The sequence below is a fragment of the Acomys minous genome (genome assembly GCF_964271855.1).
Source record: "Acomys minous genome assembly, chromosome: 18".
NCBI classification, from domain to species: Eukaryota; Metazoa; Chordata; class Mammalia; order Rodentia; family Muridae; genus Acomys; species Acomys minous.
In genome coordinates this window covers 11,485,278-11,512,031 of record NC_140501.1, presented here as the reverse complement: position 1 = coordinate 11,512,031, position 26,754 = coordinate 11,485,278, and the positions used below count along the sequence as shown (strand labels likewise).

Genomic DNA, 26,754 nt, shown 5'->3' with positions numbered 1-26,754 from the left:
TAGAGCATTCATATGCACAAAGATAGTTCTACATTGATATATCGCTTGGTTCTGATTTGCAAGAAAGAATTCAATTCTAGTAGAGGTTAATGAAACTGAACTTTTTCACTTTCTATGTAAGTTAATAAATTCTGAATTTTATTCACAAATGTTTTGGAGATTAGTCAATTTATGTGAAAAAGTTTTAATATTTACTGTTAGAAATGTTATAATTACTATCATGAGACTTGTCTCAGTTGTTAAAATGAAGACTATATCGTTTCATTCCTGTGTACTATCCATATCCTTTGTGCTGTCAAAAGTCTCAAAAGATAAATTAATGTGTCCCTTTGGTTAGCTTCCTATAACTAGGAAAACCATTTGCTCTTGATACTGCCTCTGTATAAGCTTTCTGCAGAACTTTAAACTTTTTGGGTTTTTTTTTTTTTACAATACTTTTAATATTTCCTTTTAATTTGTTCACTTCACATTTTGATTCTAACCCCCTCACTTGTCACCTCCAGGTCCTCCCCTCCCTCCTTAAGGGAGAGCCCTCATCCCCTGTCATATGATCTCAGCCTATCAAGTTTCATCTGGACTGTGTGTATCCTCTTCCTCTGTGGCCTGACAAAGCCACACCATCGTGGGGAAGTGACCACGATTGGGCACAAGAGTCTAGAGAGTCCATGTAAGAGGTAGCTCCTATTCCCCATATTATGAAAACCAAAAAGCAACTGTGCTGCCTATCTCTTACATCTGAGCAGAGGATCTAGGTCCTCAGAACTCATGATATTTGGGTGGGTCATCAGGATCTGCACATTTCCCACCACCACGGGCACAGATTTGTTGGCTCCATTGGTTTCCTTATGTACCTCCTGTTCCCTTCAGGTCTGTCTATGACCAAATTCTTACATAAGACCTCTGTGCTCCACCATGAAGTCTGGCTGTGAGTCTCAGGATGTGTTTCTGTACCCTTCAGGGTGTAGTCTTTCAGAGGATCTCTATGGTAGGTTCCCTTCCTGTTTTCTGCAACAGCATCAGGTGTCTGTTCTATTTGCCCTTCTGAATGAGAGTTATGCATTCTCCAAAGGGTCCTTCTTGTTATTTAGCTTCTTTATATCTGTCTGTTGTATTGTGTTTATCCTGTACCATGACTAATATATGATTATATGTATGTACCATGCTTGTCTTTCTGGGTCTAGGTTACCTTACTCAAGATGATGGTTTCTAGTTCCACCAATTTTCAATATTTTCTTGTTTTTAATAGCAGAGTAGTGTTCCATTGTGAAAATATGCCACAGTTTCTTTAGCCATGCTTCGGTTGAGGGACATCTGATTGTTTTCTGTTTCTGGTTATTACCAATTAACCTGATATGAACATAGTTGAGTCAATGAACGTGTTGTATGGAGCATTTTTCAAGTATATGCCCAGGAGTGATATAGTTGGGTCTTGAGGTATAACTCTTGCAAATTTTCGGAGGAAGCACCAGATTGATTTCCAAAGTGGTTGTACAAGTTTGCACGCCCACCAGCAATGGAGGAGACCTCCCCTTTCTCCACATCCTTGCCAGTATGTACTGTTACTTGAGTTTTTGATCTTTGTCATCCTGACAGGTTTAAGATGGAATCTCAGAGTTATATTGATTTGAATTTACCTGATAATGAGGGACACTGAGTATTCCTTTTATTGATTGTCAGCCATTTGATATTCCTGTCTTGTGAATTCTGTTTAGTTCTCTACCCCATTTTAAACTTAGATTATTTGGTTTTGTTGTGTTTAATTTCTTGAGTTCTTTATGTAGTTGAGATATTTTCCCTCTGTTAGAGTTTGTGTTGGTGAAGATTTTTTCCTAGTCCTTAGGCTGTCATTTTGTTCTGTTTACAGTTTCCTTTGACTTGCAGAAGCTTCTCATTTTCATGAGGACACATTTATTAATTGTTGATTTTAGTGCCTGAGCTATTGGTGCTCTGTTCAGGAAGTTGCCTGCTCTGCCAATTATTTCAAGGTTGTTCTCCATTTTTTCCTCTAATAGATTTAGTGTGTCTGTCTTTAATCTACTTAGACTTCAGTTTTGTGTATGGTGATAAACAAGTTTTTATTTGCATTTTTCTACATGTAGCCTTCATTTAGACAACCACCATTTGTTGAAGATGCTACGTTTTTTCTATTGTATGGTTTTGGATTCTTTGTCAAAAATCACGTGTCCATAGGCTGATAGTTTTATTTCTGGGTCTCCAATTCAATTCCATTGATCCATCCTGTGTTGAGCAGTGCTAAATTCGGCCAATTCAGAAATCCTATGCTTAGGCTGCATGCTGTTCCCTTCAAGTTGCTGACCTTTGCCTCATGAGGTCTTGTGTTCTAGGCTACCGTTGGACTATTTTCCTTTGAAAAAAGTAGGGAAGTCCCAACTTGGAACCACACAGAGGATCAAGGAAGTTCTTATAGGGAACAACTCAGAGAAATAGGAAGTTCTTACAGAGAGTTACCCAGAGAACTAGGAAGTTCTACAGGGAGCAATTCAGGCTATTGTATTCTTGCCTGGGGGCTAAGGTGCGTGGGATTAGAATAGCTCCTATTGACCTTTCCCTCTATATATTCTTTTTTTATTAATTTATTCTTGTTACATCTCAGTGGTTATTCCATCCCTTGTATCCTCCCATTCTTCCCTCCCTCCCATTTTCCCCTTATTCCTCTCCCCTATGACTGTTCCTGAGGAGGATTACCTCCCCCTGTATATGCTCATAGGGTATCAAGTCTCTTCTTGGTAACCTGCTGTCCTTCCTCTGAGTGCCACCAGGTCTCCCCCTCCAGGGGGCATGGTCTCTCTCTATATTCTTACTAGTCTTCATTAAAGTGAGTCTTGATCAGAAATTTCCTGACTTGACTCATTATTTCTCACGTCTCTGTACCGTACTTTCAATTTCCACTCCCTCTTTCAGGTGAACCCTGATTTGATTTGTCCCGAGGGCTGGGGACATGTCACCATCCATCTGTCTCTGTGCCAGTATCATGGAGTTTTTATTACTTTTACTTGTAGGTATCTATTTCTGGACTCTTCAAAATGTATAAGGGCAGAAGTAATGAATAAATATAAAAACCTGGTGTTCCATCTGGCAAATTTGTTTTAAAGAAACCATGGTTATAATGCAATAGACCACTAAATCTTTTACTTTTTTGGGAGGGGGTTCACTCACACTATATAGAGCTAACTAAGGCACTGTAAAATCAACGTAGAGCTCTGAAACATAGGGGAAAAATGTAATTGGGTGCGAGTCTGATGTGAAGGAAGAGAGTTGATTTGAAAAAGATGAGTAATTTGGTGTTGCTTCTGGTAATTGGTCTTCAAGATAGACGGATGCAATCAAAAGACAGGCAATATTGCTATGATGTACCAGTGTGTAGCTTTAACAGGTAAGGGAACATGAAGTGAGAGCTAAGTTACATAACTCCTCAATGTTACTATTCAGGAGAAACCTTGTGACGTTCACCCTTCTGTACTGAAGGTGTATTTGCAGAAACTTCCTAGCATCCAGTTTGGATTTTTCAATTAATGTAATAATTACAATATTGTTAATATTTGTTAGAATATTACTCATGAAGATTTCATAAGCACTTCAATATATGACATTGTACTTTGATTTTTATAAAGTTTGCAATAAGTACACGAATGAGACTTATTACAAGTTCATTTCTAATACTCGGCCATTTATAAGGAACACATATTTTGTGTCACATTTCTGGAAGCTCAAAGATCATGATGAAGGTTTAAAGATCTAATGAATACTTCATGTTCCTTCATATGGTGGATGGTCAAAGGCAAGAGAGAAGTATCCTTCTTCAAGCTCTATTGTAAAAACAACAAATTCATTTGATCATTCACAATATTTCCCCAAACTGCTGTATCATCTTTTAAAATTTGAACTTCTTTTCAAAATTCAATTTACATTACATTTTAATTAAAACAGAATTAAATTTCCCTTCTTCCTCTCAACCCCTTCCATGACTCTTTCCTTATACCTCCACAGAGAGTGTCACATTTACAATGAAATTCTGTAGATATGTTTACCGAATGAAAAATAACCTTAACACCCTGATTTTAAGTGGAAGCACAACGATGCATAGGTGAATAGCTTAAATTAAATTTATGGAAAAAAAAATCACATGAAGTCTAGAAGTCACTGAGAACAAATACTGGGTGAAATTCAGAGGCATAATAAAACAACTCTGTAACTCTTTTTTTATACATATAGGTCACCAAATCACAGCACCTCTGGATAACGGTGGCTATGAATCTTCTGTTAAAACTTCAAACTAGTTAAAAACTGAACACTGCCTTTCCATTGAGTGCCTTTTATTGGAGTAAGTGAAATGTAAAAATAGAGTTTTAAGGCAGAAGACATGTAGGAAAGTAGTGTTTAAAGTTGCACAAAGGTATACAACCTCATTTATAAGTTTGTGTGTGATTTGATTCAGGTATCGATGTCAAAGCAGATTAAAAATCAAGCAAAGCATGAGATTTGAGAACATATGGAGCATTTGTCAACAGTGACAAGACCGATGATAGGAATAATTCATGAGCTCTTCTGAAGTTTTAACACTTGCTCTATTTTCTAAAGCGTTACTATTAACATAAATAAAATCTAAAGACAGCATTCCATAATTAAACACTCAGTGGATTAAAAATGAGAACATTGATATCATTTGCATTAATCTCTAGAAACACCTGCATTTATTTCTAGGATCTTTTAGTGACAGAGAAACACAGCTGGCAATGTTATGACTAATGAAAAATATAAAGTTTATGTCATGTAGAACTAGAAACATTATTTATTTCTTCCACCATAAATATTAATAGAAATTAGAATACCTACATCAGACTTGGGATATGTTACGCATTTTTAAATAATTCTGAAGTAAATTTGATGATCAAAATTTCTGAATGCTGTCATGTAAGTAAAATAATTAATGATAAACAATATAAATTGTGTGCATCTAATAGATGTGAATTAAACAATTCTTAGCTAACTGTGATTTTTAAGCACAAAGCCTAACAGTCACTTGCTTAGACACAGACACAGAAATAAGTGATTGGTTGGCCTGAACACATTATCCTAGCAAAATAGAAGGAACGAACTTTTAACATATACATTTACCACTAAGTGTTTGCAGTACATACAAGATAATTGAAATAAAAATTTATTGAAAGAACACATACATAGGTTATCACCCATATATTATAAATGTAATTAATGAGACTTATTCTTAGATAAAATGACAAGAATTGATTGTATGAATAACTAACATAAAAGTTGGAAGCACATGGTTTCATTCTTATCATTTGATAATTTATGGCATGTTTTATGGAAAATAACTTGTAATGAACAAAATAATAAGTGATTGTTAACATTATTTATGACAATCCAGAACCAGAGATAGTATAATATTCAAAAATTTGAATTGTGGGAGAGACGCTAATGGTAAAAGAAAAAAATTATTCTTTCTCACATCGAAAAGTAGATATTCCCCCTTAAAGTCTCATTTTGCATTTAGATGATATTGCTCTCTTTTATTAAACGAAAAGCTGAAATTTAATAAGATATTATTTTGCATTGACCTTACATTTAGATTCACTCATATATTTGTTGCCTCAAAATTTCATTGTGATTCATTACCATTTTTTAAATATATCAAATACTTCTAGTGTAGATATTTTATATGTTTTCTGAAGAAAATGCTATTCCATAGCTCCTATGCTTAAAGTACTACATAAAAATAATATTAGGAATATTTACTTAAAAATTTCAGCTGAATTTCATTCTTATTATATTTCAAATAACATCCATTTTACACAGCAATTCATTTATTCACTGATTAGAAATTTTTCATTGGAAAGATGTTACTGTCTGTAAACATATTGATAAACCATGCTATACTTATTATGTTTTACTCTAATAGACTTTGTTTTTATTCATTTTCTGTCTTATTTTGTACTCTGATTTTTGGTTGTGGAATATTGTTTTATACCTTTAAAATATAACTGATTTTATAACTACTGAATTTATTTGAAAAATTGTTTGAACGTTGTTTCTATGTTTTAAACTTTTTATTAATTCAGTTACTTATTTCATTTATATTATGACCAAAGAGAGTTCTTCCTTCTCTCCTCCCTGTCCTTACCTCTTCTCCATCTCTCTATAGAAAATAGAAGGCATCATGGATAACACCCCTCCTTGGAATACCATGTTGTGGTAACACTACGAGCATCCTCTCCCAATCAGTGGACAGGGTCCCAGGCAGTGGCAGGCAACAGAATGGGAAACGGCCCTGGCTCTGTCAGTTAAGAGTCCTACTTGATGACCAAGCTACACCTCGTTAACAAGGTGCAGAAAGCGTAGATGAGTCCCATGAATGCTTTCTGGCTTTTAGTTCAGTCTCTGTAAGCCCTTATAGACCCAAGTTAGCTAATTCTGTAGGTTTTCTTCTGATGAAACCTCTGGCTCTTAAAATCCTTCCTCCTCCATCTTTGCAGGATTCCCAAGCCATGCCAGTGTAATGATTGGTAGTGAGTTTCTTTATCTCTTACTGTCAGTTGCTTGGTGAAGACGTTCTGATGACAGTTACATTAGGCTCCAGTGTGCATGGAATATCTTTAGCAGTAAGAGGTGTGTACTCTCACGGCATGGATCTCAAGCTGGACCAGTCATTGTTTGGATACTCCCTCAATTTCTGTTGCATCTTTCCTCCTGCAAATTTTGTAGGCAGGAAAAATTGTAGGTCAAAGTTTTTCTGGCTGTTTATAAATTTACTACTCTGTTAATGGTGTTAACGTTAAAAGCAGCAAGTTCTTTTTCAAGATTATCAAAATACTTTCTTTTACAAACTTATACAAAATTTGGAGTTATTTTCTGTTTTTGTTTACATGGCTTGATATTTTCTGTGTCATCTTTGTATCATGGTGTCTTTAAAAAAAAATCAAGCAGACTTTTTAGTTGATATTTAAATGTATTTTTCAAAGATAAGTCTAATCACTTGTGGTTTGAACATTTTAGAGAAAAGGCAGGTTTGTTTCCAGTTTACCTTCCAAAATCTTGCTGAGTATTTTTTTCTTAAAAAGTTTGTATTGTATTCATTTATTAAGCCAGTTATGGCTTTTAATTTCACACTTCATAAGTAGAGTGATATATGTACTAATCAAAATATTTACAAGTTAATTAGTATTATTAAAATATTTTATTGTTTTAAATGTTCATTTCATAATTATTTTAAACATTTTAGTGTAGGTTTACTTGCCTGTGTGAAGGTATGAGCACTTGGTTACATGTAGCCATCAATACTACAGGTATAGGATTCTCTGGAGTTGGATGCTCTGAATCAAACTACAGTGTTCTTCAAGTCTAGTGAACCTTTCTAACTGTTACTACAACACTTCAGTTAAGGAAATACTCATTTAAAACAACAAAATTAGTGGTACTGATACATCCTCCTATTGTTTGAAATTTCTTCTGGTCCCTGTTTTAAAAAAATACATTCTTAAAGGTAGCATACAGATATCTTACGTGAATAAGAGAGAACATTCAAGATGACTAATCATTAGGAAAATGCAATTAGAGCTGCATGCACAGTCATTTATTTTATTTTATTTTATATTAAGAGTGAGTGTCTGTCACCAAGACCACAAAGGTAACACTCTTATAAGAATTTAGAGGAAAGGGAGCCCTTGCAAAGTGTTGGTATATTACAATTTGGTCTCTATATAAACAATATACAACTCTTTGCAAGAATTAGAAATATAATGATAATATGTTCCTATAATCTCATCACTCAGAATGCATTCAAGGGAAATAGAATAAGTATGCTATTAGGACATATGCACTTCTATCTTTATTGTAGACATATTGTCAACAGCAACCTATGAAAACAACCTAAGTGTCTACTAATTGACTAATATAACAAAGAGACATGGCTCAAGTTCTCATAGAATTTTCACCCATGAAAGAAGGGAATACTGTTATTTGTAACATGGATTTAACTGAGCCATGTAAGTGAAATTTGCCAGAGAGGGTGTAAAGTTGTGACATCATTGTTAGATTAATTAAATGTTGACCTCATGAATGGTACCAAGAGAAACTTGCACACAGAAAAGTATGTGAGGGGATGAAGGGAAGGTTTATGTGTGCTAAATTACACATTACAAGAAGTAAGAAACTTAGTGTTTTAATGAGTTCACTAGATAGCAATAATGTACTGCATATTTTAAAATGTTAAGTATAATATGTTTTTACTATAAATAATTGATTAATGTCTGGCAATAGACATTTAAACATATGTCCTACTATGTATGTCCTAGTATGTACATATGTACATTTAAACATATGTCATAGTATGTACAATTGTTTAGGTTTTGTTTATCAGTCAAAAATTAATTTAATTTAAAAAACATGCAAGTGAATATTAAAGATAAAGAGAAATGGATATAGGTACTCAGGAACATTTGCAACATAGTCAATAAATATCTTATTTAAACAGATGCATTTTCATTCACAAATTAATACAATGATGTGTCTTGTTAGCGTTACTTGTTTGATAAAAAATGAGATAAAAACTTTAGTGACATACAGAACATAGAGCTATAGTATAAAGTGCCTTTTAAAAAATGAGTTCAGGAACCTTACTAAAAACAAAGACAGTAAAATGTTAATAAACCTGGTGGTGTGACATCATTTTTGATATGTTGTCCAACAGATTATGCTTTGAAATCTGTCTCTCACCTTGAAATTCACATCCCTAAATAAAATGCTCCATCTACTTGTCAGGAAACTTCATGAAAGAGGAGGCAGAGAGAGTGTAAGAGACAGAGAGAATGGGGGATACCAATGGAACAAGGCCTCTAAATTAATGAGATCACAGTATATATGAACTCAAAGACACTGAGGCAGTCTGAGTCTGTACCAGATGGAAGTCCTAGAGCTGAAAGAAAAAATGGATCATGACCTCATTTGAACCCAGTTCTCACTCATAGATAACCACTTACAAATGATAATTTATATTTCTACCTACATGTGTCACTGACTAACAAAATATGATTAGACTGAATGCTGAGAAGTAGATGGGCAAAAGAAAATGAATTCAATGGTATCTTTGATGGGTCATTGTGTCATAATGTCCTTTTAGATTTGTTTTTTAACTTCATTTTTATTTATTTTAACATTTTATTTTTTATGTGTTATTTATTTTTACTCTCCCTTTTTACCCAACAGGCAAAATGTCAGAGACCCATTCTTTTTCATAGTCAGAAATCCAGAAATTGATTAACATCAAAGAAGCTCCTTATGGAGTTGGCTTCAAATGTGGCAACCCAGCCACTGGACAAAATATCCCTTTTAGCATTCTGCCTAAAAAGTTTAAAGGCAAGTTTAGATGCACAGAGTGTCAACTGCCAAACTCTGCCAAGAAAGGGTAAGTAAGTCCTCAATAGTTCCTGCATAGCAAATATGTCTGTCAGTTATTTTGGGCAGAAGGCTGAGGATGGTGCTCCAGTGTTATAGAGAGTGTTGCATGACTATACAGGCAGTAAATTGCGTCAATCAGTTTTTCATTTTGGAAGCTGCTAACCTGAACTTCTGGTTCACTCACATATTTAAGTTTTGTTCCTTCTCAAATCTCTGATGGGGTGGAAGAACAAATAGTTTAGTCTTTCAATTAAGCTTAGAAGATTAGGGATCAAGATGTTTTTAGATCAAGATAGAAGTTTCAAGTTACTAGAGATGAGACATGATAGATATTGATCTTTAGGAACAGTCATAGGGGAGGGGAATAAGGGGAAAAGAGGAGGGAGGGAAGAATGAGAGGATACAAGGGATGGGATAACCATTGAGATGTAACAAGAATAAATTAATAAAGAAAAAAAATTCATTCAGAAATTTAGACTCAACAGATAGGAAAGATGTTTACTTCAAGTTTGCCAAATACAAATAGCCAAATCACTATGCATGTAGCATTTATATTTCCTGATTGTCTCGTGGTTCTTCCTTCTTTACATAGTTTAATTCTTTAATGTATAATGATATAAATGTATACGTTAAAAAAGAAACATAATAAAAAAATAATCATTTAAAAGTATTAAGCTAATAATATGTATACAGAAAACCAGGTTTAGACTCCTGCAGGCCCTTGTTTACTTCTTCAGTCTTTGTAAACTCATATATTCCTTGCTTAGATGATTAAGAGGGTCATGTTCTCCTGGTGTCCTCTATCCCCTCTGACTTATACAATCTTTCAATCTCATCTTCTGGGTCTTCCTGGAGTTATGAGGGTAGAGATTAGATGGAGACTTGTGGTGGAAGCTTTGGTTCCTTGTATGTGTTTACTGTTTTGTTCCCAAGTACGGTATGTGGGAGTGTTTTCCACTGCTGAAGATAGTTTTGTAACATTTCTTGGTGGAAAACAGACCCACGAGGGGGCACATGATGTTTTTCTGGAAGCTGTCTTATGAGAGGGCATGCGATGTTTGGAGAAAAGAGACACGTGAAAGTGTACGTGATGTTCTGACTGGATATGGGTTCTAACCCCATAGACAGTGATGATGCTTTCTCATCGACATTGCCTCAATGGACATTGTTTTGCAGAGAGAAACACTCCAGAGAACTCATTGAAGTATTCCTGCCCATTTTGACAGCTTCCACTGACTTGTGTGGTTCTGGCAGAGCTTTGCTGTTTCTGCTAGGTCATACTGCTGCTGCGGATTCGTGTTGCTGTGTGGTGTTTGATACTGTACTGGACTGCTAATATCCAGACAAGGCAGAGTGAAATTCACCCATGGGCCTACATCTAAAAGGGTCCACATTCTTTTCTTCTCTCCTAGCTTTTGGTCTGTGGGTGGGAAGGAAGGCAGAAGCTTTTGAGAACCCTAAAAATAGTACTTTTTTTTTTAAATCTAAGTTGACAGAGACCTCCAATTTAGACTCTCAGGAAGAATGTCTGCCTGATGGTCCCCGAATCTGAAGCCTCTTTGATGACTGAAAAAGAACACTGCCAATCAGACAAAATGACAGCATACAGAATGGAATTTTTTTCATCTGACATATGACTAATATCCAAAATATGTAAAGAACTCAAGAAATTAGACATGAACAAAGCAAATAATCCAATGAAAAACTGGGTACAAAACTAAACAATAATTACCAATAGAGGAAACTCAAATGGCTGAAAAAAACTTAAAGAAATGTCCTATATGCTTAACCATCTGGAAAATCCTTCTTGTTTCATTTACTCTTGATTTAAAACACAGTTATAATTTTAAAAGAAACTTTAAACATAATCAGTGTGTTTATATTTTTATTTTTTAATTAGTTAATTATTTATTTTTACATATACATTTATATTATTACACATATGTGAAGTAAACTACCTATAGCAAGAAGAACAATGAAACAATCAGGAATGAATGCTTTTAAATAAATTAATACAAAGATAAAAAATACATCAGATGTGCTTCTAATAAAATTCAAGTCAAAATACCATATTTCTCATAATTAACAAATGGTAATATAAGGAAGAAAATTATATAGATATATCCATGGGTTGATTTTCTGTAATAGAAAAACTAATTAGTTTATGTGATAATAAATTATAATAGTTAACTACTTAATTTTATCTTCTGTATTTATATAGAACCAAATTGAGAGTGAAAAAAAATTCTCCATGAATGTAAATACAATAAATTATGCCAATACAAAACCATTAAAATTTAGCAACCTAGTACAGCATAACATAATGGTTATAGTAAATTCTAGGTTTATTTAAGAGTTGGCTACCATTAGTGGTTAATACAAAGTTAAAATATATATCTGAATCCAAGAAGGCATGGAAAGTTATATCCTATTAAGAGGCAGAGTTTTAAAATGAGGCAAGTATGTTTGATTTTATATTTGTGACTATTCACATTAATCTTATTGATTGGCTATTGAAGCACTGTAAAGCATGTGTTTATTCAAACTAAATCCTTAGAATTAAAATTCTTTGTTCATATTGAGCTGCAAGAAATATGTTTATCATAAAATGTGTATAATAGACTGCTACAAAATATTGCTGGACAGAATTAATTGATTTAAATTTGAGCTCTGTTTGAAAAGTTAAATGAAAAGAGTCTAATGTTTGTCTTAAATGTATTTTAAACTAAAATTTGTATGCATGTGCTTGATTTCCACTTCAGGACCTACTTGACAGATTTCGTATTAACAGACTAACCTACTAATAACCCTGTCCAAATGTGCCTTTGAAATTAATCACAGAGTGATGAATTCCAGCACCTAAAACAGGCATCACGAAACTGTCCTTGGAAAGTAGCTTTAAAATGAAGCAGAAGCTTTATCTCTGGATTTTACAGGGTAGGTAAAAATCTCTTTTCTTTTAAAATCAGTTTTTTTCTTGCTATAGGCTTTCACTAAATTAATAACTTTTAGATGTTCCCTATACCTTATTCTGATCATATGCACACATGTGCATCCTGTTTTTCCAGTATGAGAATTCAGGGCCAGTAACAGCAAGAGTTCTCTTCATAAAAGCTTAGTGCACCTTATTACATTCCCAGCACATTCTAATTAAATTCCTTTTCATTTCACTCTGTCTCAGAGGGTTAGAGATTCTCAAGAATATTTAAGAAAATTCAACAAAGCAACTACCTGAAGTTGATGCATTAACCTTGGCACTGAGAGTTACTTTATTCAGTCCACGTATACCAGCAACATCATTCCACAATGACCTAAAAATGGCATTATTTCACTCTAACTAGAGAGGCTGTAAATGAATAACGATCATTTCCGACTCATTATATGTATTATTCATTTTGCCCTGGGAAGTTTTAAGGGGGAAAAGCCTTAGCAAAAGTCTCCTTTGACTGCTTGTAAATACTAAAACATACAAATTCTTTATTTATGCGTAACGAGGATGATGCACTTTGATTATTTTGTGAAATACTTTATATTAATATATTCTCTACAAGCTGAGTTCTATACTTATCACTACCATGTTTTTTCACTGAGTTTAATAGAACACCATATACTTTCAGAAAACAAAAATCTTTCCTATGTAACATTCACTCAGTGGAGATGTAGCCTGCTGATCCCCCAGCATGTTTGGTACTAAATGAGCCATGAACATATATGACTGCCTTTATTTACATTATTGCACAGTTTAAAATTAAGGATGTTTCCTCTGTTGATGAAAGACCTGAAAATTTAAGACATTTCTTTTTTGATGTATTGCCAGATGCTGATACAGATGTTCTAGATACAGATTTGTCTGTTTGGAGGTAAATATTCTACCTTTCTTTTCCATCTCCTTTTGTCTCCATTTCTGAAAATCCCTCAACTGGCTGCACATCTGCAGGGCTGTGCCCCCAATTTATTCCCTAACATAGATTGCAAAATGGTGTGCTGAAGGGCTAGCTTACTGCTATATTGTTTTTACAGTTTCATATATTTGAATGAGAGATACTGAACACCATAATGAGTTACTCATCAAGAGATATTCTCAAAATGTTCATTTATATGGGTGTGGATGTTAATCTAAAATAAATCTGAGACAATAGAACAACAAAACTTATATAAAATAAACAATCAATTGAATGTCAATATGAACACCAGCTTATGAAAAAACAAAATATTGATGTTTTGTGGATGAAAACAATTTAATGTGGTAACAAGAGAAACTTGTTCATGGCTGATGGAATAAAGGCAGAACACATGAAGTCCTTGATCTACTTCCAGAAATAGTACTTAAGTCATGTTTGGTATGAACAAATTACATAAGAAAATATTAATATGGTTTCCAGTTATATTTGTGGTATTACAACTATATGCATTTGAAACCATCTGCACAACGGCAATGGAGATAGAAGTCACCCATTGTGGATCCCTGAATGGATTAAGAAGAGGGAAAAACACATTTTAAGTGAAAGTATAAGTTGTGCAAGAGAGTGATGAAGGCAGAAAACAGGCCATTACTGTCTTTGGGGAAACAAATGATATAGGTTATTGTATAAAATCTTATTACTGATCCTTTATGTTTTCCTTCATTTCAATTCAATTATTTATATAGACACTTTGAAGAAGCTGAAGTATTTTATGTGTTTTCTCTGAAATGCATTTCATTATAATGTTTTGATATATGTTATGTATCAATATTTTATATGTGCTTTATACAATATGAGCATAACTGTCTGAGTTATAGGCATTTATAGGATAGATAGTGCTCAATATATAGAGTATCCTTCCATACAAATGAATCAGCAACAGAATCAGTATCGCACCCTGATAAATTGGCAGAAAGTCATAAGACAAGACCTAACAAAACAAACATAATCCGCCTTCCTCTCCAGAGCAAAGCAGTGAGATAACATTGTGAGTGTGATCTGGAAATAAAGAGATGTGATTAATTAGTTTGGAATACTGCTATTAAAGAGAACATGATAGACAGGGTTTGAGAACTTGGGTGAATGATGATGTTTGTGAAGAAGTGATAAGGCAGTAAAGCAAGTACTTTCCTACTTAAACCTAACACACACATTCACATGCCCTGCAATATCAGCCTGCGTTTCAGCATGCACTCTAAGAGATATGTAGCTTCTCTATACTGGGATGAAAATTTCGTTATGTTCTTTTTCTGATGTCACTTGCATGCGATAAAAAAGACTCTATGGGGATGAAGTATATTCATACAACTACCCATCTAGAATTTTTTCTATAAATTCCTTTTTAATTGATATGTTTACTTTACATGCCAATTTTAGCCCCTTCTCTCCTCTCCTTCAGGTTCAATGCTCCCACCTTCATTCCACTATTGCCTCTCCATTTCTCCTCAGAAAAGGGGAGTCCCTGTATGTTTTGATTTTTTTTTTTTTTGGTGGTTTTGTTTAATGCCTCAACCTCCCTTCCAACCCGCCTACCATAGATAAGAGAGAAAGAAGGTTAGTAGAGATAGTGGAGAAAACCATTTTAGACTCAGTTCCTTAAGGCAATTTCCTTCTTTGTCATTAGCATTCCAGCAGTTATGCTAAACAATGTATCAGCCATCCAGGGAACACAATGACAATTGTAACAGCAACCTTAAAGTGTTTCCCTAGAATGTTTCTCTCTTGGAGCATCTGGAAGCAATAGGAAGTGAAAAGCAAAGAGATATGAAGCAATGCAAAGCTCTCCTTCTCCCTCTCCCTCCTCTCTCTCTCTCTCTCTCTCTCTCTCTCTCTCTCTCTCTCTCTCTCTCTCTTTGTGTTTTCGACTACTTTATATTTTCCCAGTGTCCCTACAGGATGTTTTCCAGTTGCCAAAGATCACATGCCCTGTCATGAGTCTGTTTCCAGAGGACAAACATCAGACAACTTAGTTATACATCCCACACTTGGAATCAAAACAAAAACATGTTTACATCCACTATAAACCTGTTCCCCCCACCCCGACAAGCCAACCCATTCAAGCACATCAAGTCTGAGCTCAGAGGCCAGACAAGGCAGCTCCATTAAGGGGAAGAGATAGAAAAGCAGGTAACAAAGTTCATGTCATAGACAGCAGCCACACGATGGTAAAGCTGCCGATTTGTTACATATGCATAGGGGGCCCAGGTTCAGTCCATACATGGTCTTTAGTTGGTGATTTTGTCTCTGTAAGCTCCAAGGTATGTTGACTCTGTTGGTCTTCTTGTGGTGTTCTAGACACCTCTGAGTCCTCTATCCCACCTCCAACTCTTCCAAAAGGCTCCCTGATCTCCCACTAATGCTTGGCTGTGAGTCTCAGCATCTGATTCAGTTCCTGGGTGGGGCTTATCAAAGGACCTCTAAGTTAGCCTTCTATCTGTAAACATGACATAGTATCACAACGGTGTTTTTAAAATGTAGTTATTTTAATTCTGCAATTTTTTTAAAAACTAAAAAATTCGTAAAGTATTTTGTATGCATACATGTGATTGTATATGTGCATGCATGTGTGACCATGCCAAGGAGTCAAGGAACAATTTACTGGGGTCATTTCTCTTCTTCCACCAGTTGTGTCCCAAGTTTAAGTTATCAAGTTTGACAATAAGCAATTTTATTCTCATTTTCGTTTTTGGTTTTGAGACAGGGTTCTTATATGAAGCCCTGGCTGTCATGGAACTTGCTCTGTAGACCAGGTTGGCGTGGAACTCACAAAAAATATGCCTGTCACTCTGCTTCCCAAGTGCTGGTGTTAAAAGCATACACCACCATTGCCTAGCTAATCCTTTAGAAAATAACTTTTAACTAGTTAATATCTCAAATTCATTATCTTAATGAGATACATATTTATTAATAATGACTAGTTGTTTCATATTTTACTCATGTTGAACGATTTGTGCTCAAAAGCTCTATTTACCACATCTGGCAGGCAGAATGTTGGACAATAAATTTGAAAACAATTAAAAATTGTGTCTGATTTTTTATTAATCCTTCCCATTATACATTTGAATTCATTTAGTTTTTTCTAACTGAAAATGTACCTTATTGATAACATTAATAGCAATTATGAATAATTACTTTGAGTGTTACTTCTGAATCAATTGTATCTCATAATTTTGCTGCTGTTGTTTGTTTGTTGGTTGGTTGATTGGTTGGTTGGTTGGTTGATTGTTGGTTGGTTGGTTTTGAGACTGGATTTCTCCACATAGCCCTGGATGTCCTGGAGCTCAGTCTGTAGGCTACCATGGCTTTGAGCTTAAGATCCACCTCTCTATGTCTTCTGGATGCTGGGATTAAAGGCGTGTGCTACCACCATCCGCTGCATGTATTTTAATTGAACAAAATATAAAATAAAATTTATAAGTATGTGGAAATGTTCCAAAATGGAGAAGTTTTAAAAAAGAGACATATTACCACAAAAGATCTGAAGGAGGAGAAAAGAAAGAAGAAGAAGAAAAATAGGTATAGCTCAAAGAATTTCAGGAATCATGACAAAGAGGATGATACCATGGTAGTTTTTGCTAAAGATAAAGAAATGAAGAGGTTTACTTACATGAAATCTATGGTTAAAAAGAGTCTCTCCCACATGCATCCCTATAGACAAATGATTTATCTGGGTACTTGCTATTTTGTGGTTTAAGTTATGTACGTAGATAATAATTCTGACATTGTTCTGCTTTTGGAAAGCCAAAAATAAATGAATAAGCAACACTAAAAATAAATACACACTAGTTTCTAGTATATTCAAACTTTGTGTCTGAATACTTTTTTTAAATTTATGTGTGTTTAAAGAAAGAAGCAATCCAGAAATATTGAGATGGTTTCCCTGGTAAAGGCTGAAACAAGACTTCTGTCCCTGGAATTTACAAGGTAGAAGGACAGAGAACCTACTCCTGCAAGCTGTCCTCTGACTTACAGATTCACATTTTATATCAAGGCCGCCTCATTCTAACTATGTGTACAATAAAATAAAGAAATGTTTAAAAAAGAAAGTAAATAACATGGTATAAGAGTACTAATTTCCTTTTGCATATGCTTTCATGAGATGTTGTTCAAATACAGAATCTCCTCTGATCTTCTTGAATGTAAACTGCAATTAAATCATATTAAATCAGAAAGGTAGAAGCTTTCCCATATGTGGTAGAAAACCAATTTATTCTTTAACCAATAAAATCAACATTGTCTTCATTAAAATGAGTTAGTAAATAATATAATTTAGGTAAGAAGGAACAATATATACCTACCTGCATTAATCTTGTGCTTAAGCATGTACCTTTGTGTGGAAAATAAAATGTATAATCAAACGAACAAAATAAAGATACAAGCTTTGTAATTGTAAAAGGGTATTTTATCATAACATCAATACTTAGATGATGGAATAATTAATTTCATGACTTCAAACAATTGTTTATTTCACAGTATTTACTTATTTTAAGAATAAAATTTTATAATGTAGTGATGAAGTCTACATGAAGCTACCAGTTTGACTACTTTACATTAAATGAGGTATGTCAATGTTTCCATTGCAATGGGGCCTGTTTTGGAAAGAGACACTCTGTACTAGCATAAGCATGGGTTGTTTGGTGAATTTCCACTGGACCTTTTCTTTGCTACAAAAGATGGTAAATTCAGAATCTATCTTCCATCTGAATCCTCACTAGGATCATGCTCATAGATTTGCGGAACTTTCCTCTGCACTAGGTTTCCAAACTGCCCTCAGATACCCTCCAATTCCAGCTGCTGTTCCCTACACTTTCTCTCTCCATCCATTCCCACCACCTAACCTTACCTCTCTGTTCCCATCCCCACCTGCGCCCAGCCCATCCATAATATCTATTTCATTTTTCCTTCCCAAAGAGATCCATGCTTTCCCACTAGAGCAGATCTCAATACCAAACCTCTGGATCTGTGGATTATAGCTTAATTATCATTTATGTAACAACCAATATCCATTTAAAACTGAATGCACAACGTATTTGTCTTTCTGGCTCTAAGTTACTTCAATCAGAATAATTTTTTTCCTAGTTGAATCCATTTGTCTACAAATTTCATGATGCCATTTTATTAACAACCCAGTAATAATAAGCCATTGTGTAAATGTATCACATTTTAAAAATCCATTATTCAGTTGAAGGAAAACTCTTTGGCACAATAATGCACTTATTGGGCTAAGGAAAGAAAAACTGGGATACTAACCCAGCAACAAGCTTCTTGATCTATATAATCAGTCCTGCCTTAAAGATGTGCTGTGGCAATAGTGGCACAGAACTTTGGGGAGAGTTGCCAACTAAAATTTGGTTTCACATGAGGCCCATGCTAACAAAGGGAGTCCTGCTCTACACCACATGGGTAGCCAGAAACTGGAAAATAAACAGAAAGAGATCTAGTGTTGAACCTAACAAGACTAGCAAAAGTTAATCAATGAAATCATTCTTAATGATATTCTGTTATATTCATAGATAGAAGACATCCTCTTGTAGTGGATGAGAGCAGGAGATACGTATATCTGGACACTATGCAGAGAGAGTGTGAACTGGAGGACTCCATCAGGTCCCTCCACTTGGACAACAGGGAACCCAGTTAGGTAGGAGATGAAAATATTGTAAGAGTCAGAGTGGATGAGGACACCAAGTGAACATGGTCCACTGAATCATCAACTGGTTGGGTTGTACTATATGAGAAAGTAATTTATTTTCAATAAAACAAAAAGAGAACAACTGAAAATAAATAAAACTACTCATCAAACATATAATAAATATTTTCAATTCACCATTATCCTCGAAAATACAAAATATTATTGAGTTAGAAAGTTTATATATTTTTTAATTATCAGGAAAGTAGTTTTACACCATTTACTCAGCTTAATATTAGAGGCAAGGAAGTTTCAGTGTGAATTCAATTCTTAATATTTTTCCTTAGTGAAAAATAATGATTTTTAAAATAATTTTTAAGACAATAAACATTTAATTTAATAAACGTTTTCATTAAGACATGAAGAGATCATGAGTTTTCTTTATTTACTTGTGCTTCAGAAAAATGATTTGGGGAATAGACAATATGTTATATATTTAAATTGAACCATTTGGAGAATACATTAGCATAAGATTATTTTGATTCATACAGTAAAATTTGAGAGAAAATTTATAATATAATTAAATTTTAATTAAATTTGACTAGCATTTATCAGTGCCTGTTTTTTTTAAGAGATTATATATATATATATATATATGTATGTATGTATGTATGTATGTATGTATGTATGTATATTGATCACAAAAGTATCTGAAGGCCGCAGACAATGGAGACTGCATTGGATCCCCTTGGAACCTGAGTTCCAAGTAATTGTGACCACTCATGTTGGTAGTGGAATCTAAACGTAGGTCTTTTGAAAGAACAGCTAGAGCTCCTCACCACTAAACCATTTCTGAAGCATCAGTATTCACTGTTTCAATTGGAGTCAAATTTGGTAACAAAATTGTTGGAGGAAAGAAAAATAGGGGATGTGTTTAAATAATATTTATTGATCACTATTTTTCACATAATTGTAATTGTACAAATTTAATGACAACTAAAAGTATAACCTCTTCAAATTTGTTTCCAAATTTTCATTTTAGTGAAATATGTAAGCTCTTTAGGAATACAATATTATATGTTATTATTGTATGATTTTATAATATGTGCAACTGTTCTTTGACAAAGAGCATTGAGAATAGGACAAATTTAGCCCATTTAATAATTTAATTTTAGCCCTTTAATCTTTGTTAGATACAAATAAATGTTTCTAATGATGTACGTAGACATAGTAGCTTCTGAAGACATTTACATGTAGAAGAGAGTAAAGGAGGCAATGACAGTAAATTAGTGAATAATAATAAGGGCCAGAAAAGTAGAGAAAAGCTCTTTCTCAGAATTTGCTGAAGCTTTATCCACTGTAGATGACGAATAAAAGAGGAAGTTTTAATATCTTGGTGAATAATTACTATAGGTTCCAATATAGAGAGTTGATAAACCTTGACTTTTCACCTGCAATTCTCAGACTCTTAAGGTAGGGACTTTTATCTCATATATGAAATAAAAGGTTTCTGGATGATTTTTTAAACATGTTAAAAGTGATAACATTTATAACAAATAGACACATGTGCATAACTGAATAAGTTTTGCTACATAATGCATGCTCAAAAATTGTTTTTAGATTGTGTTTGATGTATATATATATACATATATATCAATATATAATATATATATATATATTGTTCTACATTTAACTTGATCCTAAAACTATGCTAGCCTCAACCTGCATTATGATTCATGTCCTCCTTCATGCATCATACATTGTTCTAAAATCTTAGTTAATCATGAATTTAGGTTTAAGGGGAAATGATATTTTGAAGCTTCCATATCTGTGATATCAAAGGGAAGGCCATTGCTATAGGCAATAATGAGTCTTGAAGTTCAAAAGATGTCATCAGTTGTCTGCTTCTTTTCTGTGCACTTTGATCCATTTTATATGTTCTTGAAACAAGTCTTAGGCATGGTTTCTCCATGTGCCAGCTTTAATACATATATTAAAAACCAAGAATCACCTGGTTTTCAGTGATAATTCAAAAGATTTTCTGTTTTCTAGAATAAGCAATATGATTATCTGTATTAAAGAAAATGTGATTATTTAAATTTGAGCTTTTAGTTTCATAAATACATGTGTCTGAATAATTGTACTAGTAGGCATCATGTTGATCACTTAAGAGGTATGGCACCATCTTCTACTCTGTAATATTTTCTTGGTTAAATTAAAAAAGCCAAAATTAAATTTTAATATTGATAAACATATTCTTTTACACTATATAAGATGTTGTGAACAAAATATATTATGGTCTTCTTAGTTTTATTGCTGTGATGACATATAATGACCACAGAAACTCTAAAAAGGGAAACATTTAATTGGGGCTAGCATACAACAGATTCATTCAATTTAGCTCATTATTATCACCTCAGGAAGGATGACAGTGACCAGCAGACATGGTACTGGAGAGTTTGGCATATTGATCTACCATCGGCAGAAGAGAGAAAAAGAAAAATGGGATTGGTTTGAGCATCTGAAACTTCATAGCCCAGCCCATGGACACACTTCCTCCACCAAGGGAATACCTACTTACAAAAGACCACACCTCCTAGTAGAATCACTCTCTTGGAACCAATGGAGTTCATTTTCATTCAAACCACCACACTCATCACATTCCTTTGCCTAGGTCTGATAGGCTTACAGCCGTATTTAATACAGAATTGCATTCAGTCCAACCTTAACAGTCTTCATATTCTATCGGTCTCAACGCTATTCGAAAGTACAAAGTCTCTTCAGAGACTCATGCCAATCTCTTAACTAAAACCTCTTTAAAATGAAAGCAAAAGAGAAAGTCACATACTTCCAATTACAGTGGAACACATTATACATTACTATTCCAAATGGAGAAAAAAAAATAGGAAATACTGGAGCAAAATAAGACCCAAACCCAGGTGGACAAACACCAAATTCTACATCTCCTATGCCTGTTTTCAAAGTGCTCTTTAGATGCCCAACTCCTTTCAGCTTTGTTGATTACAATGCACTTCTCTCTATTGTGCTGGTTCCACTCACTGTGAGCAACTTTCTTCAGCAGGTATCCAATGGCCATCACATCTCCAACATCTTGTGTTCTGTGCTTGTTTCCGTAGAAATGTTCACTATATATCCATGTATTTGAATGCTTGATCAGGACAGAGTGGAACTACTCGAAGGTATGCACTTATAAAAGTAGCTGTGGCTTTGTTGGGGGAAGTGTATTACTAGCGGTGGGCTTGGATGTTTTAAGTTCTCAAGCCACGCTGTTTCTCTTTCTTCTTTCTGCCTGAGAGTCCAGAATTAAAGCTCTTGTTTCCTTCACAAGAACCTTGTCTGCTTGCCTGCCAACATGCTTCCCACCATGACAATAAAGGACTAAACTTCTGAACCTGTAAGCCTGCCCCAATTAAATGTTTTTCTTATATAAGTTTCTGTGCTCATGGTGTCTCTTCCCATCAATAAACCCTAAGACAGGGTCTTCAAGGCTTCAACTTCACAACTTTAGGCAATGACTTCTTTAGGTTTATGTGCATTTACAACCTTGACACACACCTGGCTGTAGTGGCTTTCCTTTGCCATGGAGGGGGATTCTATAGCCCTTTATTACTTCCTTGACCCTGAAGCCAGAAACACATGGCTGACACTGTCAAGTTATGCTGCTTGCTGGGGCTGAAACAAATTCCCACCACTGAATTATATCTTCACCAGATTTCTGTTTTCAATTATGTCCTTCATTACCTAAACTTGGATGTCATGAAACTTGTTTTATAGACCAGACTGGCCTCAAACTCAGAGATCTACCAGTCTCTGCCTTTTGAGTGCCAAGATTAAAAGTGTGCATCACCATGATCTGCTACAAGCTTTTCTTTAATTCTTTTTTTTTCTTCTATAATTCCTTTTCACAAGTTGGAAGCCTAACTGTGTAGGGTGTTTCTCTGAGGTCACCAAAACACTTATTTCATTTAGCATCAAGCCTTTGCTTAATCTGTTTATAGTAGCCTCAGGCAGACTTTTGGGTAAGGGCAGAAAGCAGCCACATTCTTCACTAAAATAAAGCAGGAGCAGCATTCAACTTAGATAAACCATAACATCTGGAGTCAGCTTTGTTTGTACAGGCACTGTGCAGCTATTACAGCTCTAGTCCTACCTTTTGAGGAACTTCCAAACTAATTTTCACGAGTTTTCAGTGAAAGATTCACAGATAATTATTATTTTAGTTGCCATAATTATTATCGATGATGTGTCTGTTCTCACAACTCTCTTTCATAAAACAAATCATCAGTACTCTATATCAAAAGTTGATTACAAATTAGCACCATGATAGCAAGTGTTGCCTGATTGCCTTTAAAAGGCAGTTGTTTACGAAAATCTCATGCAGGGTGATTTGACAATATCCCAGTTTACTAATGCCTAGTGTGTAAAAATATAGAAATGCAAAGTGCCTCAGGATTGATTTTCAGAAGGATAACATAATATGTATGTACATTTTTGAATAAAATAATATATTTTCTAAAATTATAGTTTCTTATTGTGTCTATTACTAATGTTTCTGTACTAGGACAAAATATAATGCATTTCAATTATTCAATATCTGGCATTACTTAACCAAAACAAATAAATGTCTGTGGCACCTAAAATTATGGTGTTTTTTATTTTTGCCTTCAATCTTCCAAGAACCTTTACAATCTAAAACAAAGAAGATAATGAGAGCATACTCTTCAGTCACATTTAAAATGAGTGAATATCAAATGTCAAGGAAATGCTCTGCATTTTCAGAGAGATGTTTTGTTTTTCATTCAGTACTAAGATACTTCTTTTTCTACATTGTAACTCAACAATTTTACCTGAGAATGGTCAAAGTGTTATCCTGTCTACATTATAAGAACAGTACAATCTAATAAGTATACACACAACCTTGAAAATGTGCAGAAGTGGTGACCCTAAGACATTTATGAAAGAGAGCTCATGACTACAGAGGCATTATTTTCACATTTCCTATTGTATATTATGTAGATAATCACAAAACACATAAGACACATGTATGAAATTCTCAAAAAGCAAAGCTTAAAATAAATAGATGAAATCTGTAATAATTCAGAAGAGATAATAGAAAAAATTTATAATGTGATGTTTTGTAAAATATATGATGAAAAACTCACGACTAGAATTCACTTAATATATTCACACTCAGATGAATCATTGTTTATTTCCAATTAATTATTTGAATAATTATGATATTGTAGAAAGAGGCTATGGCAATGGAGTGGGACGTAGCTTCAAATGTTAAAATAAAAACAACCTAAGTTTTTGAATAATTAAGCACATAATAACTTTGTCTACCTCATACACACACACACACACACACACACACACACACACACACACACACACACACACCTGCCCATTAAAGAACATCTCTCTTATAGTCTTGAACCAAAGACCAAAGAGACTTTACAAAGTCAGGCAGTACTGGTTCATGGATCTTATGAGCTTCAGCCCCAGGCATTTTATTTTCATGCTCATTAATTCGGATATGTCACAAATGCAGGAGATATTTTTGAAAGGTTATGATATTCAGGGCTTGTTCCTATGATTCATATCCACTTAAAGTTTACTCCATTGAGTGTTTTAAATTGAGAATAAGGCAGGGAGGGAAATGCTCAACCCAGAATGTGAAATATGAGACAATCTTTGTGGAAATTCACCCAGAGACATTACGATTATACATATGAGACATAAGAGGATCTCCAAAAATTATAAATATCAGCTATGAATTAATCACAAGCATCTTTTAAACTAAGACAAAAATAGCAATGAAATTGTTAAATATTTTAAATCTCATTATACAGGCACTAATACAAAATGCAGGCAGTGATTCTTTGATTTATTTGACAAAGGAAAAGGAAAGTTGCAATCCTAGTGTACATTCCTAATTTTCCCCTCTAGCTGCTGCATTTTATTCTTTACATACCAGTTAATTTATCTTAGTCTTTTTTTGTTTTGCGAAAAGAGTCATTCACATCACTCATAAACTAATCTGACTCAGTCACTGAAGTACAATTCTTCACAATGTCTATAGATAAATGATGTTCATAAATACATATATTAAGAAAATGTCTTCATTTCTTAAAAATTCATGTTCTTAAAAATCTATGGTGAGGATAGTGAAATGTTCTACCTTGTATAAGAAATGCGTATGGTGGCAGGACCTCTTGCCTTCCTTTGTCAGGAGTTTTCCTGATCTGCTTTTAATCAAAACAGGGTAAGGTTAGAAGTAGGTCAGGAGTCAAATGCATCATTATATCATATTTTAAAATGGCCTCACAGAAACAAATGATAAGAAAATATGACTTTTATGTCTTCCTAAAACATTTTTTAAAAATTTGGTTGTATTCTGAAAATATGAGGTTAATTTATGAATCATATTACTTCATTTAATAACTGAAATATATAGTTCAAATGTCTCATTACTTGCACTGTCAGTATTCAGTTTACTAAATCTTCTCCTGTGCCACTGAGTTAAAAGTTTTTTCTTTACCTTTTTAAAAATATATTTTATTAATTTATTCTTATTACATCTCAATGGTTATCCCATCCCTTGTATCCTCCCATTCTTCCTTCCCTCCCATTTTCCCCTTACTCCCCTTCCCTATGACTGTGACTGAGGGGGACTTCCTCCCCCTGTATATGCTCATAGGGTATCAAGTCTCTTCTTGGTAGCCTGCTATCCTTCCTCTGAGCGCCACCAGGTCTCTCCATCCAGGGGACATAGTCAAATATGAGGCACCAGAGTTCATGTGAAAGTCAGACCCCACTCTCCACTCAACGTTGGAGAATGGCTAGAGCTAGGTAGGGTTTTGAAGTTTACTGCACATATTGTCCTTGGCTGGTGCCATAGTTTGAGCAGGACCCCAATTTAAGAAAGAACGTTTTTTTCTTTAATGTATATTGTATTTGGTTTTATGTTGAGGTCGTTGATCAATTTGGAATTGTGTTTTATGCAGGATGAGAAGTATCCATCGATTTGCATTTTTCTAACTACAGCTAACCAGTTTGACAAACATCATTTGTTGAAGATTATGTCTTTTTTTTCCTAGTTTCTATTTTTGGTTTCTTTCTCAAAATATTGGTATACATTTGTGTGTGGATTTATCATTGGGTCTGACACTCAATTCCACTTATCAATGCATCTCTTTAGGAGAAGATTCTTGATAGAGAAATTGTAAATATTTAAGAAACCATTACAGAAATGTTTAACATCCTCATAAATTAGGGAAATGAAGATCAAAACTACTTTAACATTTCATCTTAAAAATGTCAGAATATCTAAAATCAATAATAGCTTATACTGACCAAAATGTGGAATAAGAAAAAAAAAAGAATCCATTGCTGGTGGGAGTACAAACTTTTACAGCCATATGAAAATTAACACTGAAAATTTCAGGAAGTACTTATTCTTATCCATACCTCTTTGGGGTATATATTCAAAAGATTCTTAATCCTAATATAAGGACACTTGCTCAACTATGTCCATTGTTGTTCTACTCATAATAGCCCAAAGCTATAAACAATCTTGATGCATTCTTCAGAAGAATGAATAAAATAATTGTGGTACATTTACATGATGGAATATTAGTCTTTGTTAAAAATGACATCTTGAAATTTGCAAGAAAATGGATGAAACTAGAAAACAATTGCCCTGTGTGAGGT

The 26,754-nt window shown here is 34.2% G+C and overlaps 1 long non-coding RNA gene across 1 annotated transcript in view; it reads right to left on the bottom strand.

Annotated features, from left to right (window-relative positions):
• The window catches only part of LOC311589436, a 68,776-nt gene that overhangs the window by 21,635 nt on the left and 20,387 nt on the right, over positions 1–26,754 (bottom strand). The window contains exon 3 of the long non-coding RNA XR_014776552.1: positions 25,223–25,289. This is a non-coding gene — a long non-coding RNA (uncharacterized lncRNA). The remainder of the gene's footprint in view (positions 1–25,222; positions 25,290–26,754) is intronic.